The sequence below is a fragment of the Hyla sarda genome, chromosome 8, assembly GCF_029499605.1.
Source record: "Hyla sarda isolate aHylSar1 chromosome 8, aHylSar1.hap1, whole genome shotgun sequence".
Taxonomy (NCBI): domain Eukaryota; kingdom Metazoa; phylum Chordata; class Amphibia; order Anura; family Hylidae; genus Hyla; species Hyla sarda.
Window position 1 is genome coordinate 59,051,550 of NC_079196.1, and position 17,500 is coordinate 59,069,049.

Sequence of the window (17,500 nt, forward strand, 5' to 3'; positions counted from 1 at the left end):
TTCAGAAATGTGCATTGAAATAAGCAAAAATCAAAAAGTCGCAGCATGTACAGAAAAGCCGCATGTGCCCAAGTACGTGCGACTTTTTTTACGCATAGAAAATCTACCACGGAGCTTGATAAATCTCCTTCCAAATATTTGCACTACCTGGCATCAATTTTCAGTATAAAAAAACCTTGCATGCAAAAAAACATTGTAGATCAGGTGTCATATATGGTAGATGAAAAGGAACAAGGTCAAAGGTCAAGGCAAGGTCATTGAGAAAAAACTATGGCTAGTTTTATACTTGGTTATGTAAGAAAAACCTGATCGTTACACAAAACTAACTGATCATGACTGAACTGATAAAGACTCATAAAAGTGATGGACATTAGCTTCATCTGTCTAATGCCCGCTGCATGAATGGCATATTTTATGAGAACTACTAAAGCTGTGGATTATGCATAGAAAAGAATTCAAGGACATCATTTTAACAGAGCTCAAAGATACCTTACACATATCTGGAGAAGATCTTGAGATGCATTTACCCTAGTAGGTATTTTTACTGCTGTTATTGTAATGAAGACCATCTGAGCTACATGCCTGGCTCATAAGAAGATCACAATGTTGTATCCCCTGAGCTCTCTGGTCTGAAGATAATCATCAATCCCTATGATGACATTAGGACATTTTCAAAGTGTAATTCTGATCTCTGTAGTATCATAGATGTGTGTAAAATAACCAGGATATCCTTTACAGAACACAACTATCACTGAAGAATGTTTATCAAGACCCTTGTAATAGGTTACATACAATCCTCATTGGGTTATAGATGTCTATCCTGACAGAGTAAAACAGAAACAGATTTCTCTCCTGTAGACCAGGTGTTTGAATCACTGCCAGAAACATAGCATGATCCACCAGATCAAAGATTCTCTTTTAAACATGACCTCTACCTCTGTTATTTTTCTAAAATCTATCTATCTATCTGTCTATCTATCACATATCTATCTATCTATCTATCTATCTATCTCATATCTACCTATCTATCTATCTATCTATCTATCATCTATCTATCTATCTATCTATCTATCTCAAATCTATCTATCTATCATCTATCTATCTATCTATCTATCTCATATCTTTCTATCTATCTATCTATCTATCTATCTATCTATCTATCTACCTACCTGTCTATCACATATCTATCTGTCTATCACATATCTATCTATCTCATATCTATCTATCATTTACCTATCTATCTATCTATCTATCTATCTATCTAATCTATCTATCTATCTATCTATCCATCTACTGTATCTATCACTTTAATCATAGTTATTCCTGAAACTTCCTATTTATCTACTTCTATTGTATCTCTTGTGTGTAATTTTTTAAACAAATAAACAAACACACATCAATATCAGCGAGTGAATAGGTGAGTGCAGGTCTTCAGACTCTGACCATGTGTCAATGCAATAAAAAAAAAAATGTAGACACCCTCCTACTGGATAAAGAAAAGAAGAGGTTGAAACTTCATTCAGCCATATGTGCCATCTTTTAGCCTTGTTCTATGGGGCCTCTTTGAAGCTTGAGAATGGCCCCATGGAGCAGGGCTGAAACATTGAGCATATGGCTGAAGAAAGTTTCCATCTCTTCTTCGCTTTTCCTGTTTGTAATGAAGCTGATTTCCCCTCCCCCCATTTATTTTTATTATTATTGTTATCAATCTATCTATCTATCTATCTATTATCTATCTATGCATCTATTATCTATCACTCTCACAAACTGGCAACCACTTAGACATTCGTTCTATACATATAAAGGCTCAATGGATGAGCTCTAAAATCCCAAAACAAGTTATCAGCATTTATCAGATATCACCAGGGCGCAGGTGCAGAGGTTACAAGTTTTATTTAACTGTGCTCAGAAACCAATTAAATAGAAAACATACTATACCTACGCTACTCGCTCCCCATGGTGCCCGCTTTCTCTGTGTTGGTCCCCCGCCGCGCTGTACTTCCTTGTGTCAGTCTCTCACAAGGACCTTCCTGCTCAGCCAATCAGTATGGCTGGGTTCACATATGTCCGGCATCCGGCATAGGTGAACTCAGCCTAAATCTCGACGCAACTGATGCCACAACTGATGACAACTTGTCATCAGTTGTATGGCATGCGGCCTCCATTGTTTCTGGGCAACTGTCCGGTGCCCTCCGGCATGTCCAACCATCTGGCGTCAAAATTGAGACGCTGGATGTTTGTGAACTGTCCCATTCAAATGAATGGGATCAGTTCTAGCATCAGTTTCCCTCCGGTGCACGCAAGAGGGAAACTGTGCCGGACGACTGATATATGTGAACCCAGCCTATCTGAGGCAGATACCACTAAACTCACTGATTGGCTGAGCATGATGGTTTTTGTGCAACAGACACAAGAAAGTGAAGGGCGGCAAGAGACCAACACAGAGACAGCAGGTACGGTGAAGTAGCAAGACAGGTAAGTATAGTTTTTTTTTTTAATATTTAACTGCACACTGTGCACATTTAAATAGAAGAGATAACTGCTATAGAATATTCCTTTAAGTAATGTTGATTCTGCTTGAACACATTTCCAGTTAGAAAATCAATAATTGTTTCATTGTTCATTGACACATATCAGCAGTAATTAAGTGAATGACATTGACACATTGTCTTGTCACATTGGCTCCTGTCAGAGGTTGGGGTAACTTAGGGAGAAAGTAAACAGTCAGTTTTTTTAAGTTGATGGACAAGGACCAAACCTTCATGACTAGACAACTGGATCAGAACACCTCCAAGATGGCAGGTCTTGTCAGTGGCTAGTACTTACCAAAAGTGGTCCAAGGAACACAAGATCCAGTGGTAGGGTCATGGGCACTCAAGGCTTATTGATATGTGCGCAGTGCAAAGGATAGCCCATATGGTCAAATCCTACAGAAGAGCTACTGTAGCACAACTTTCTGGAACTCTTAGTGCTGGCTAAGATAGAAAGGTGTTGGAACACAAACTGCATCACAGCTTGCTGTGTATAAGGCTGCATAGTTATTGACTGGACAGAGTGACCATGTTGACCCTATCAACCACAAAAAAATGCCAACAATGGGCATTTTAGCATTGAAACTGGTACATAGATCAATGGAATAAGGTGGCCTGTTGTGATGAATCAAAACCTCTTTTACACAATGTGATTGGCTGGGTGTGTGGACGTTGCTTACCTGGGAATCAGATGGTACCAGGATACACTCTGGGAAGAGGGCAAGCTGGCGGAAGGAGTGTGATGCTCTGAGCAATGGTTTCCTGTAAAACCTTGGCTCCAGGGATTCATATAGATGTTACTTTAGGCAACTTTCTAAACATTGTAAAGATCAAAATTCTACATGGCAGTGGCCTCTTTCGGGAGGATAATGTGCACTCTCTGATCGCAAAAATTTTCATGAATGGTTTGAGGAACATGGCAAAAAGAGGAGATATATTAGATTTGTTGGAGAGAAATGAGCATTTATGGATAGACATGCACATTATAGACAGTTCTAAGGACAGAAAAGAAAATCTATGCAGGTGATCTCAGTTCAATGGAACATATGTAGAATTAAGTCCAATCCATGGTCCTGAGGTCCCACATGGATATTTTCAGGACTTCTGTTAACTGCTGCTAATGTCTTGGTTCCAGATACCACAGGACACTTGTAGTGGTTTTGTGGAATCCATGGCTTGAAGGGTTAGAGGTGTTTTAGTAGCACAAGGGGACTGACACAATCTCAGGCAGGAGGTTTTCATTTTATGGATGAATGATGTATATTCTCTCAGTATTCTCGACAAATTGTGCTAGGGTAAGGCTATGGTAATACTGTGGAATATCCAAACATAATTCCGCTTAGAAATTACGCTCAGAAATTCCATTGCAGCAGAATACCATTGCTGTCAATGGGATTCTGCTGCACATTACACACTACTGAATTGTAACATCAGAAGTTCCACCACTGAAATTCCCCAAATTTTTTTCTGCCCATTACATTGCAGTCTATGGAGACGACAGTGTCTGAGCAGTCCTACTTCCAACTGATTCAGGCCGATCTTGGAATTTCCGGTTGTAATTCTTCCGGACAGAGATTCCATGTTATGCTTCATTTTCTCTTACAATGGCTGCTGTTGGGAGAATAAGAGGCCACATGGAGCTTCCACAAGATCTATCAGCTGATTCGAGAATTCTGATCAGAGAAGCCAAAATCATGGTGGTCAGATGATTGGCTGGAGTGGTTACATTCTTAGAAGGGGTTGTCCAGTTGTTAGAGCTGAGCGGCAGGTAGTCATTTCTAATGCGAATGTCACTACAAGTAGCATTTATATTTATCTTTAGTGATGCTGACAATATTATTTTTTTTCAGCAGCATGATCCTTGAAGATCAGTAATGAAAGATTGGTTTATTGTTGATCTTTTTCTTCAATTACAATGGCCATTTATCATTACAACTACTCGGGGCAAAAAAAAAAAAAAAAAAATTACTACAGTCATGGCCGTAAATGTTGGCACCCCTGACATTTTTCAAGAAAATGAAGTATTTCTCACAGAAAAGGATTGCAGTAACACATGTTTTGCTATACACATGTTTATTCCCTTTGTGTGTATTGGAACTAAATCAAAAAAGGGAGGAAAAAAAGCTAATTGGACATAATGTCACACCAAACTCTAAAAATGGGCTGGACAAAATTATTGGCACCCTTAACTTAATATTTGGTTGCACACACTTTGAAAAAAATAACTGAAATCAGTCGCTTATAACTAACAATAAGCTTCTTACACCTCTCAGCCGGAATGTTGGACCACTATTTCTTTGCAAACTGCTCCAGGTCTCTCTTATTGGAAGGCGCCTTTTCCAAACAGCAATTTTAAGACCTCTCCACAGGTGTTCAATGGAATTTAGATCTGGACTTATTGCTGGCCACTTCAGAACTCTCCAGCGCTTTCTTGCCATCCATTTCTGGGTGCTTTTTGACATATGTTTGGGGTCATTGTCCTGCTGTAAGACCCAAGATCTCAGATGCCAACCCAGTTTTCTGACACTGGGCTTTACAGTGCGACCCAAAATCCATTGGTAATCCTCAGATTTCTTGATGCCTTGAACACATTCAAGGCACCCAGTGCCAGAGGCAGCAAAACAACCCAAAACATCATTGACCCTCCACCATATTTCACTGTAGGTACTGTGTTCTTTTCTTTTTAGGCCTCATTCCCTTTTTGGTAAACAGTAGAATGATGTGCTTTACCAAAAAGCTCTATCTTGGTCTCTTCTGTCCACAAGATGTTTTCCCAGAAGGATTTTGGCTTACTCAAGTTAATTTTGGCAAAATGTAGTCTTGCTCTTGCTTGCTCCTGGGTCTCCTGACATAGTGTTTCATTTAATTTAAATCTCAACGGATAGTTTGCGCTTACACTGATGCTCCCTGAGCCTGCAGGACAGCTTGAATATCTTTGGAACTTGTTTGGGGCTGCTTATCCACCATCCAGATTATCCTGCGTTGACACCTTTCATAAATTTTTCTCTTCTGTCCACGCCCAGTGAGATTATCTACAATGCCATGGGTTGCAAACTTCTTGATAATGTTGTGCACTGTGGACAAAGGCAAATCTAGATCTCTGGAGATGGACTTGTAACCTTGAGATTGTTGATATTTTTCCTCAATTTTGGTTCTCAACTCCTCAGACAGTTCTTTTCTCCTCTTTCTGTTGTCCATGCTTAGTGCAGAACACAGACACACAATGCAAAGACTAAGTGAACTTCTCTCCTTTTTCTCTGCTTTCAGGTGGGATTTTTATATTGCCCACACCTGTTACTTGCCCCCAGGTGAGTTTAAAGGAGCATCACATGCTAGAAGCAATTTTATTTTTCCACAATTTTGAAAAGTTTCCAATAATTTTGTCCAGACCATTTTTGGAGTTTGGTGTGACATTGGGGGAATTTATCATTGGTTTTTTCCCTGGTTTTGTGGTGTAAATTTGTCTCGCAGTTTGTTGCTGTTTTGAGACTTTTAATGACGATTTTTGCCTTCATTTTTATTTTTATTTTTTTAAAGAACATACCAAGTCATTATTTCAGTTCATATCATGCAGTGGTAAGGAATTTATGATGTGTGACTTTTCAGTTTGTCGCATCTTTTGTTGCAACTGTGCTAACTTAGGCACAAATCTACACCAGCCCTGATTTGGCTTAGAGAACTGACTGTGGACAGCATTTTTAAAAAGTTGCACATTTTGTCAGACGGAATAAAAAGTCGCACAAAAAGTCGATGGGATCACCATACAAAGTGGAGCACTGAAGTAAGAAATGTGATCAGCCAGCACATGATTTATCACTTGCTCTGCACCATGTAATAAATCTGCTGCAGGGACACAGGGGGGTATGTATGAAGGATTTTACCCTGTTTTTTTTTTTACTGTGATTTGTCTCAAATTTCCTTTTATGTCACTTTTTGCGACAAACAATTGCGCCAAATGGTTTAGAACAAAATCACTGATTTCACTTTGTTAGTCGTGATTTCAGTTACAATCATTCTTTGGTCTGGAATTCATTAATTACGGCTTTTTGATTTGGCACAGGTTTTGGCACAAATACCTTCATTTAGGCACAAATCTACACCATGAATAAAGTGACAGAGAAAATAGCTACAACAATAGAATGTCCCAAAGTCAGATTTACTGCCTGGAATTCTGGGGTCTGTGCCTTTTGTAGGGCTACAGTTGTGCCAAAATTACAAACTTGTGTACGACCATTGATAATTTTGGCGCAAATATGCTCCATTTGACGCAAAAAAACATACATAAAATCACACATTGCTACACCATTATTGATACATGTCCCCCACAGTCTCCACCACATAAATTAATGGGGTAAAGAGACGTTCACCTACTCCACTCTTAATGAATTCCCCCCAATTGTGTCCAATTTGCTTTTTTTCCTCCCTTTTTTGGTTTACTTCATATACACATAAAGGGAATAAACATGTGTATAACAAAACATGTGTTACTGCCATCCTTTTCTGTGAGAAATACTTCATTTACTAGAACAATTTCAGGGGTGCCAACATTTATGGCCATGACTGTATATTGTATACATTGTAAATAATACAATGGAAATTTGGGAATTAATTCTGCTCCAATGAGTTGGTACTAAACAAATTCATTGTGGTATATATACTCATTATTTTGGAATGGAAACCCAATTCTTCAAAAATGTTACTGTTTTGTTGGATTGATTAACCAAAAATGTAATTTTTTAAATTAAAAAAAATTAAAAAAAAAACAAACAAACAACAACACACCAAGAAATTCCAATGTAGACTTCAAGCACATTATATTATTGTTGATTTTACACTTATATCTATCAAGTTATAACATTGTAAGACTGTGATATTTTTACCATCTTCATTTGTAACAAACAGGTTTTTTTGTATTAATGCCCCTTAAAATGTGGTGATGCTTACAGATGCAGATCACCACAGCTACAATAGAAAACATACTTACATGGCACCCATGGAAATCACAGGGTGCGAGGGCTAATATAGGGTCCATGAGGTTCATATGCCCTACTATTACAACTAATCAGTGTCTGTCCTGACATGACAACCATTTTAAGGGGTAGATTTAATGTGTTATAAGAGTAAAACCCAAAAGTGGAAATGTAAGACGATTTTGGAAATTGCAGAGGGAGAGAGTTTAGTTGGTTAGATGGAGCTGTAAGACAATATATCAGTATGGAAAGCGAGACATTTGTTTAGTAAAACTGAAGCAAATACATGTAAATTAAAATAAATGAATAAAGAAAACATAATACAATCTTGCCCCCAATTTTCTGCCTGTTTCTGGATTGCTTCTATGGCTGTTAAATATCTGATGGGACAAGTGAAGACTTCGCTAAGGACCAGCAGTATTACTGGAAAAAAAAGTAATTTCTCTGCCTGATGCCCTTGGACTAAGTCATGCAGTTATTTCCAATAAGGCACAGTGGAATCTGCTGCCACTTCTGTCCTTTTCAGGAACCGTTCAGAGCAAACCTCTCCTGCTCTGGACAGTTCCTGACAGGGACAGAGGTGGCAGCAGAGAGCATTGTGTCCGATTGTATGACTTCCTCTAGTGCATACAGCAGCTGATAACTCCTGGTCGTGCAGCTATTCTGGGGTTGGGCACATGCCAGCATATCCAATCAGTGGCTGGGGCTTCACAATGCTGGGGTCACTGATTGGCTGAGGAGGCAATACCATTTGCCGACCTCAAACCCAAAGCAATACTTAGCACCTAAGTATAAATATAATAATCCCATGGAAACCCCCTTTAAAACATATTTATGAAAACCAATGTAAACAAATATTAGGAGCAAAGCCTCTATCAAGGCAATACAGGGGGTACCCCTCTCAAGGGCCTGGACAAACAAAGGGCATATAAATCCACCTGTAAATTATTTGCTGCTGTTTGGGAGCTTAAAAGTTTTCCAATGTGGAGCCCTTCCCTTAAAATGATGGAAAATGTATAGGTCCCAATTAGATTTCCCTTCCTTCTTCCCCAAGGACCCATTAAATAGACTTGATATGTTGCATAAAGATCCTATAAGTCTTTATTATTCCTAATCCAGAATTTAGTATGCTTAAAAAGATAGGTGACCACCAAAGTATACAGCGGGGCATAAGATACAGGTTGTTGGGTATAATAGAGAGTTCAGGGATTCTGACCATTCGCACTATACAGCCAAATAGTTCTAATGATGAATATTATAAAAAGTATTAAAAAAGTGTAGTAACTAATCAAATATTTTATTGTACAAATGAGGAGGTACAAGTAGCTTTCTGGATACCAAGTATAGACACCTCCTCCATGTTTTGTCTAAGGTTTTATAGGGAAAGATTTACTATTGCAGATGCTCCAGAATTGTGGCACAATTTGCAAAAAAAAAAACTGCCTTACATGATATCTGTTATGAACTTTAGACATTATTAAGACTCTTTTCTGCAGCTTCTGATAACAGAGGCATGGCTTCTCTAATGGAGGATGATGTAAGATAGGACACTGCAGGTCATTAATGTACCAGAATACTGGCACAAGATTCTGATGCAGTTTAAGCCAACTAACAATTGGTCTAAGATGTGACAGATTTATTTTTTTATCACAGAAGTGCCTGGCATTAGGCAGAAGTGCCTGGCATTAGGCAGAAGTGCCTGGCATTAGGCATGTCTGATAACATTTGACTTCTTTACCTGACAAAATATTACATGCAGCACTTTCTGCAGGGTGAGCCTTATAGCCATTGAATGGGAACAATATACAGTATATATGGATCAATAGTATCCTTTTGCAGAGAACTTATCCCCTACCCAGCAGATTCTAATAATTTAAGGTCTCACTGACCCAAATGAGATGTGTCAAAAACTTTTGTAAAGGATATTGCAGTTAGGTGAAAAAAGCCATGGACTACTTAGCTTGCATTGTCATTTATAGTGATCTTTCAGGGGGCTCTGATGTACCCACCTTCCACTTTGCCATTAGTTGGGATGCTGGAGAGAAACCATGGTATGGTGTTGATATACTTAGACTGACCACCAGCATGGCATTCCCCTGAAATCAGAGCCCTCACTGTACAATGCCAGCTTGTAATTGTGTTGGTTCACTAACCTTTCTCCAAGTGGTGGAGACTTTATTTCTGTGCTTTCACATCTCCTTTACAGACACAAACTACAAGAGTTGCACTTTTTATTGTATTAATAAATATGTTTAATTATGTCTGTATAATATCTCATTCAGTATTCTCAAGGATACATTCTGGTGCCTGGAGTAAAACAAAAAGTAACACTGTGCATAGAAGACCCTACATAAAAAGACCTAGCATGGAAGACCATACATTGACCACTAGGGCATACTTCACAGAAATACATAGAATCAGCTCATGTGACTACTTTATGAGCCACATGACTTTTTCTGACTATTAAATTAAATGACTAAAATGACATCCCTAAGGTCTGTTAGTAGCCATGCCAAGAATCAATGTTTCCAGCAATGAAAGTTTTCATATCTGTAATTCTGTAGGGGGAAGGAATAGTTACAACAATGAAGCATATCCTTGAGTAAAGTCAAAGATGAACTGAAGTTCATGTGCCTTTTGTTTTACGATGTAGTTCCCATTTGTGCCCATAGGAAGGCGCTGTTGGACAAGTCTCTTGTATTATGTGAATTAGTGTGTGACTTGCCCTTTGGTTAACCTGAGGGGGAATGGGGAGCACGTGATCTCAGCTAATGTCCTGTATTCATTATCTTTAACACTCATGCAAGACTCAGCCAAGTATTTTAATCTCTTAAGCATCAGTTAAACCGTTCAATGAAAATTGCAGAAGAAGCTTCTTCTTCCATCTACTGTACTGTTCTATAATGCAAAAATGTAGGATATAATTGTGTATGACAGCTGAAAATGCAGCCCTGCTGCTGACAAGAATTAATGCACTGGTTAAATAATGCACCTGCTTTGCCTATTTGCAGAGTTGTCCTCAAACAGGATGACATACATTTATTCCCATACCTTTCATAGGGAATAATACCCTTCATTTACTAAATGATTTTCTGTGTAGAGCAAAGAGGGGAAGTAAAATCTGCAAACTACTGAGACCAATGGATATAAAATATAACTATACCACCAATAACCTTCCATCATAGAGGAAGCCTTTACTATGAATTATGTGTAAATATACAAACCCAAGATGGCTACAGAAGTAACAGGGAATTCATTGATTGTTGTAGTTTTTTTTAAGACAAAATAAGACATAAACATACATAATCATTTACCTTAAATCTTATAAATTATAATGTTCAATTTGAATTCACAAACTATTGTTGGACAAATGTATCGAATTAAAAAAAATCAGACTTCCAAACTAAACCTGAACAGTCCCCAATGTTTAAAAGCGTCTAAATTCTAATTATAATGGGTGCATCAAATTGAGTATTTCCACATCTAGTAAGACATGTACCAGAGGTATATATTTCCCTCAATCATAATTAAGATGCATTTTCAGCCTCACATATGGTGCTTCTGGATTGGGTGATAAATTGTGTTTCTTCTGCATCCTGGGGTCTCCTCCTTCACACTTGCCCTCCAAATGTATTCTTGTGAAACCTTGAGGAAGAAGAAAAAAAAAAGGTTTTCACACTATTCTGTTTTATGACTTTACACCGGATTCTTCCCAGGCTCCAAAGTTCAAAGATTTTCTCACCAATAGAAGTTGTAAACACAGTTTGTTGGCTTGTAAATAACAAGTGACACCACAAGCACTAAAGAAATATTTGTATTTAGTTTTCTTGGGGTTTCGTCCATTTGCCACTTCTTTACTGACTACATTTCCCTTTAGGCTGAATTCTTCTTCATATTCCTATCTTCAATGTTTCTGATGATGCCTGTATAATTTAACACAGAAAAATAAATAACAAATAAGAACAACAACATCACATAAACGTGTGTATTCTAATGGGTACCCATTATATAATCTTAGAAAAATACAGAATCACAATAGTTACATTTCTAAATATATTAATATTTCTTCCTTATGTTTGTGAATATTGATAAGTAATTATTTGTAAATACCTCTATCTACTGTATAGTAATCTATTTATATTTTTATAGTCATCTATTTAAAATATTTATATCCTTATCTATCTATCTCATTACTATCTATCTATCTCATATTTATCTATCTCATATCTATCTATCTCATATCTATCTATCTATCTCATATTTATCTATCTCATATCTATCTATCTCATATCTATCTATCTATCTCATATCTATCTATCTCATATCTATCTATCTTTCTATCTGTCTATCTATCTCATATCTATCTATCTATCTATCTATCTCATATCTATCTATCTATCTCATATCTATCTATCTATCTATCTCATATCTATCTATCTATCTCATATTTATCTATCTCATATCTATCTATCTTTCTATCTATCTATCCATCTTTCTCATATCTATCTCTCTCTATCTCTCTCTCTATCTCTCTATCTATTTATCTATCTGTCTATCTCATATCTATCTATCTATCTATCTATCTCTTATCTATCTCCTATCAATCTATCTCTCTATCTATCTATCTATCTCATATTTATCTATCTCATATCTATCTATTTCATATCTATCTATCTATCTCATATCTATCTCATATTTATCTATCTCATATCTATCTATCTTTCTATCTGTCTATCTATCTCATATCTATCTATCTATCTCATATCTATCTATCTATCTATCTCATATCTATCTATCTATCTATCTATCTCATATTTATCTATCTCATATCTATCTATCTTTCTATCTATCCATCTATCTCATATCTATCTCTATCTCTCTCTCTATCTCTCTATCTATCTATCTATCTATCTATCTCTTATCTATCTCCTATCTATCTCTCTATCTATCTATCTATCTATCTATCTCATATCTATCTATCTCTTTATCTCTCTATCTATCTATCTATATCATATCATATCTATCTATCTCTTATCTATCTATCGCATCCTAGCAGTTATGTATCATAGTTCCATCCAGAAGCTGAGACTTGGCTCCATCTGACCTGCACTGCAGTAGAACTTTTTAAATATTCCTTCTTTTATTTGGTGTTACCATTAGAGGCTTCTGGGAATCTCAATCTAGTGAATAGAAGTTTAAAGCTGATGGTTATTTATGGTTTCACTGAGATGCGTCGTGAGTGGCTGAATGGGAACACGTGATTCCAATAAACTTTGTTTTATGGCTTGAGAGTTGACAAGCTAAAATATAATTCCCACCATAAATTAGTTTAACAGCATACAAGTGCAGATGCGTTGTGTTCCTGCATGTAGTAATAAGGATCAGTGTTTAGAAAGGATCATTCTGCCTGGATCTCCTAGCACTGAAGCCTTTCTATCTGCTGGATCCACTTTACAAGAAGAAGAAAAAGGAAAAGAATAGAAAGTAAGTGATTCTCCATGTAATCCAGTGCTTGATGGGGGAGCAGGGGACATACACGTGTTTGTGATAGTCATGCTTTACTATGAAATACATAATCCCCAATGGGGCAACATATATTTCTTTATATACCTAAAGCATCTGTAGTCATGTTTCATCAGGTTCATTTCAACTGTGAACTTGAATTTAACATTGTGGAACCAACCAAGAAGAATGTACATATGAAATGTAATGTTGCTTCTTTACAACCCCCAGGATGATTATTATTTTCGTTTGTGTTTGTTTTTGTATTTTTACATCATGAACACAATGACGTTAAACACTTTGTTGCAATTTGACTGTGACACTAAAATGTGTTGTTTTGTCTGTTTTGCAACAGGTTACACACAATGGAACGATATCTGGGGTAAGAATACTGTTCTCATATTTATAGTTATCATTTATTATCATTTATTGTGTCTATGTGAGGATTGTGTCTATATCAGTCTGATGTTCTGCCTCAATGGGATAGAATGCATCAGTGACTTCTATTTAGAACCAGGACCTTGAATGGTAGTATATAGTGTTGGGGATTCTAGATTGTTGCTGTGTCTATTAATTGGCTTGGTAGTAATTGAAGATGTAAATGAGCTTGATGCATTCTGGGAGTTTACATGATACCATATGGCTTGATGGTCATACAGTATTGACTGGAAGTGATGTAATTATATTGAAACCTTTTATTGATTCTGGAATTTTTCCAGATATCTGTCTTGTTGGGTTTTGGATAAACTAAGTCACTGCCTTTTGGTTTGTTGTACTGTATAGCGCCTCCCACAGTTAGGAGTGATGAAATACAGTATAGCACGGATTTACATACATGGATGATGACTAGTGTTGGTTTTAAATCAGTGGTCTTCAAACTGTGGCCCTCCAGATGTGGCAAAACTACAATTCCCAGCATGCCCGGACAGCCGTTGGCTGTCCGGGCATGCTGGGAGTTGTAGTTTTGCCACATCTGGAAGGCCACAGTTTGAAGACCGCCAGTTTAAATGCATAAATGGTTATAGCTGTATAATATCTGAAGTCTTTATATAGAATTAGTTTATTATATAGAATAAATGCTGTTTAGCGTTTGTTTCCTATTATTGCAGAATATATAGATGCAGATTGATTCAGTTTATCATGACATGAGATTAGCTGCGATATTTAATATACGATATTCCTTTCCATCTGATTCTATCACACGAGAAATAGTTTCCCACATAACATGGTAGATTTTCCTGCTAGTATTCTTATTAACAATCTCTTATTAACAAACCTGACAAATATAAGTAAATACAATTGTAATATTTTTTTCTCTTTGTGTATGAACCTATTTAGTTATCATGTATTGTTGTCATTTTTGCCCCATCTGACTTTTGCATCTCATCTCTGTATAAGTGACAGGGAATGAATCTTATTACATAAAACATTGAATAATACAATTTTGTATGAAGGCCCCAGAAAAAGAAAAGGTTAGATCAAAAGCATCTCTATGGGCAGTGGAGCAGGAGGTGAATATTTAAGGCTTTTGTTCATCAATAACACTGTGGCTTTGACCTGTCTGAGCAAGTCTTCCCATAAGGTGAAATGCAGGTCACCACGTCTAACTAATATGAAAATGTCAGCTCCTTCATAGCTTTTCTTTACTAAAAAACAAGAAGAAAAACATCAAATTCAAGACAATGTGCAAAAGAATTGTTCTTCTCAAGGCATCAGAACTGCAAACGTCTTGTGGATTCTACCATGAATATTTTTTAGATTATAGACAAAAAAATCTCTACATGAAAATGAAAAAAAGTTTGAAAATATACAAATGAATAAATAGATATAGGTGAAATATATATATATATATATATATATATATATATATATATATATATATATATACAATGGATAGATATGGGATACCTAAACAAAGTAAAACGTAGATATATATATACACACAAACAACTAGCTATACAGCAGTTCATAAAGTATATATTTATATACACATATATATATAATTATACACACACAACTAGCTATACAGCAGTTAAGTATAAGTATATATATATATATATATATATATATATACACACACACAACTAGCTATACAGCAGTTCATAAAGTATATATTTATATACACATATATATATATATAATTATACACACACAACTAGCTATACAGCAGTTAAGTATAAGTATATATATATATATATATATATATATATATATACACACACACAACTAGCTATACAGCAGTTCATAAAGTATATATTTATATACACATATATATATAATTATACACACACAACTAGCTATACAGCAGTTAAGTATAAGTATATATATATATATATATATATATATATATATATATATACACACACACACAACTAGCTATACAGCAGTTCATAAAGTATATATTTATATACACATATATATAATTATACATACACAACTAGCTATACAGCAGTTCATAAAGTATATATTTATACACACACATATATATATATATATATATAAATAATTATACATACACAACTAGCTATACAGCAGTTAAGTATAAGTATATATATATATATATATATATATATATTTATATATTTAATTTATTTTTTTCGTTTTTTTTTCTTTGTATAAAACTTCACAACAAACTTGACTTGTGATAAAACCTAAAATATTTAACCAAAAAATAAAGTACATTGAGTACTTATCTTGCAAGTGTGAAGCTGAACTCCTGTTTGTAGGACACCATGGTCAGATTTTTCAGGATTTTTGACTTACTGAAGAGGGGAGGACACTGAAGTTTGCTCATGGGTCAGGAACAAATCGTGAACTTTTGTCCTCTGCTGTGTGACTGTGAGCACTAAAAATAATGAAACTTTGGGATATGTTTGCTGATGCCCTCTGACCTGCTCTTCACCATAAACGCTACCACACTCATTGCTGGGCATAGTGCAAAGGTTGGCTGCTCATAAGAAACTTGACTGGTATGTGAAATGCTCCATGTATCTCTGTATTCCTATAATTATTGAAATATTGTGACGCTGCTACACATTGTTGCCACATAGTTGTTGGATTTGTAGCAATTATATTTAGGTTGAGTGCATGCTATTTTTTGCTGTATTCTGGACATATTTTATACTTTATATGTTATATTTCCATTTTGTATCAAATACTTGTATTGTGTGCTTTCAGGGTGTCTTTGGGTTTTTATCTGATGTAAATACAAATATGAATAGTGAATAGTGTGAATAGTGACGACCTATTTAGGATAACTCAAGTTTACCTGTAGCCCTAAGCATAAATAACAACCTGATAATAAAAGGATGCTGAAAACTCCACATTGACCACCTTGTCTCCGATACATCTTCATGTGCCATTTTTGTATTTATATTTTTATTGTATCTAGAGGAAACATTGTTTACCTTGTATAGGTGTTTTATATATGTAGCATAAATACTTGCTCCTCTTTACAGCTTTTAGGTGACATAGGGTCCTTGGGAGTTGTACTTCTCATTCTTTTTGCAAGATACAATCGCAATGTAAACAACCTGTATATTATAAAGAACAACCTGTATATAATGTAGGTGTTTTCATGAAGTGTGGAGGTCAGTACCAGCCTCAGGTTCTGGTTATGAAAACTATGATATCCATTATTATCCTTCAATGCTGCTGGATGAACTTGATAACATGGCTCTTTCTTTGTTAGTGGCATTTTGTTTATTGCTAATTCAATACAATAGAGATCATATATATATGTATATATATATATATATATATATATATATATATATATATATATATATATATATATCTTTATACGTACCACCTTGTCATGTTGTTCTCTCCCTCCTCATACCTGTCATCATCCTTATCATATAGGTGATTCACAGGTGATTCCTATGAGAACATTGCCCTACTAGATAGAAGGATTATCTATACGTTGTCTATATGTACCCTGTAGAACCGAATTTGTGTGGTGTTTACATAGTCACAGATTCGATTCTAGGGGAATATATGGTCGATGCAAAAACAGCGAATCCTCATAATATGCACATAATATGAGAATATAGACACATATTCACCCTTATCTATTTCATTTCCATTCAGTCGATAGTTCATATATATATATATATATATATATATATATATATATATATATATATATAGTTTTGATGTTTATGGTCATATTTATCCTCAGTCATAGACACCTTCCTATATATGTATACTATTTATCCCATATCTGTATATATATATAGGTAATTACAGAGTTAAAGTGGCACTGTGTGGGATTGGAGATTTGTATGTATATGTATATATACATATATATATATATATATATATATATATATATATATATATATATTTATTTATTTATTATCTTTACCTTCTCATATATGCAATCTATAACGCCTATCCCATTTTGTAGATATGACAGTATCAAATATACCCTCTATTATATAGTTACTGTCTAACCCCATTATATATATCACCTTTTATATTTACAGTATTTAC

The 17,500-nt window shown here is 35.5% G+C and overlaps 1 protein-coding gene across 3 annotated transcripts in view; it reads left to right on the plus strand.

The window, feature by feature from the left end:
- The window catches only part of HOXD3 (homeobox D3), a 45,622-nt gene that overhangs the window by 7,884 nt on the left and 20,238 nt on the right, over positions 1-17,500 (plus strand). Inside the window, exons 1-2 of one of the 3 annotated variants that reach the window (XM_056533205.1) lie at positions 12,896-12,985; positions 13,359-13,385. The exons of 1 other annotated variant lie outside the window; for it this stretch is intronic. The gene's annotated coding sequence lies outside the window, so the exon portion shown is untranslated. Of the gene's footprint in view, positions 1-12,895; positions 12,986-13,358; positions 13,386-17,500 lie in introns of those variants that run through there. One more of the 3 variants, XM_056533199.1, reaches the window with a different exon arrangement.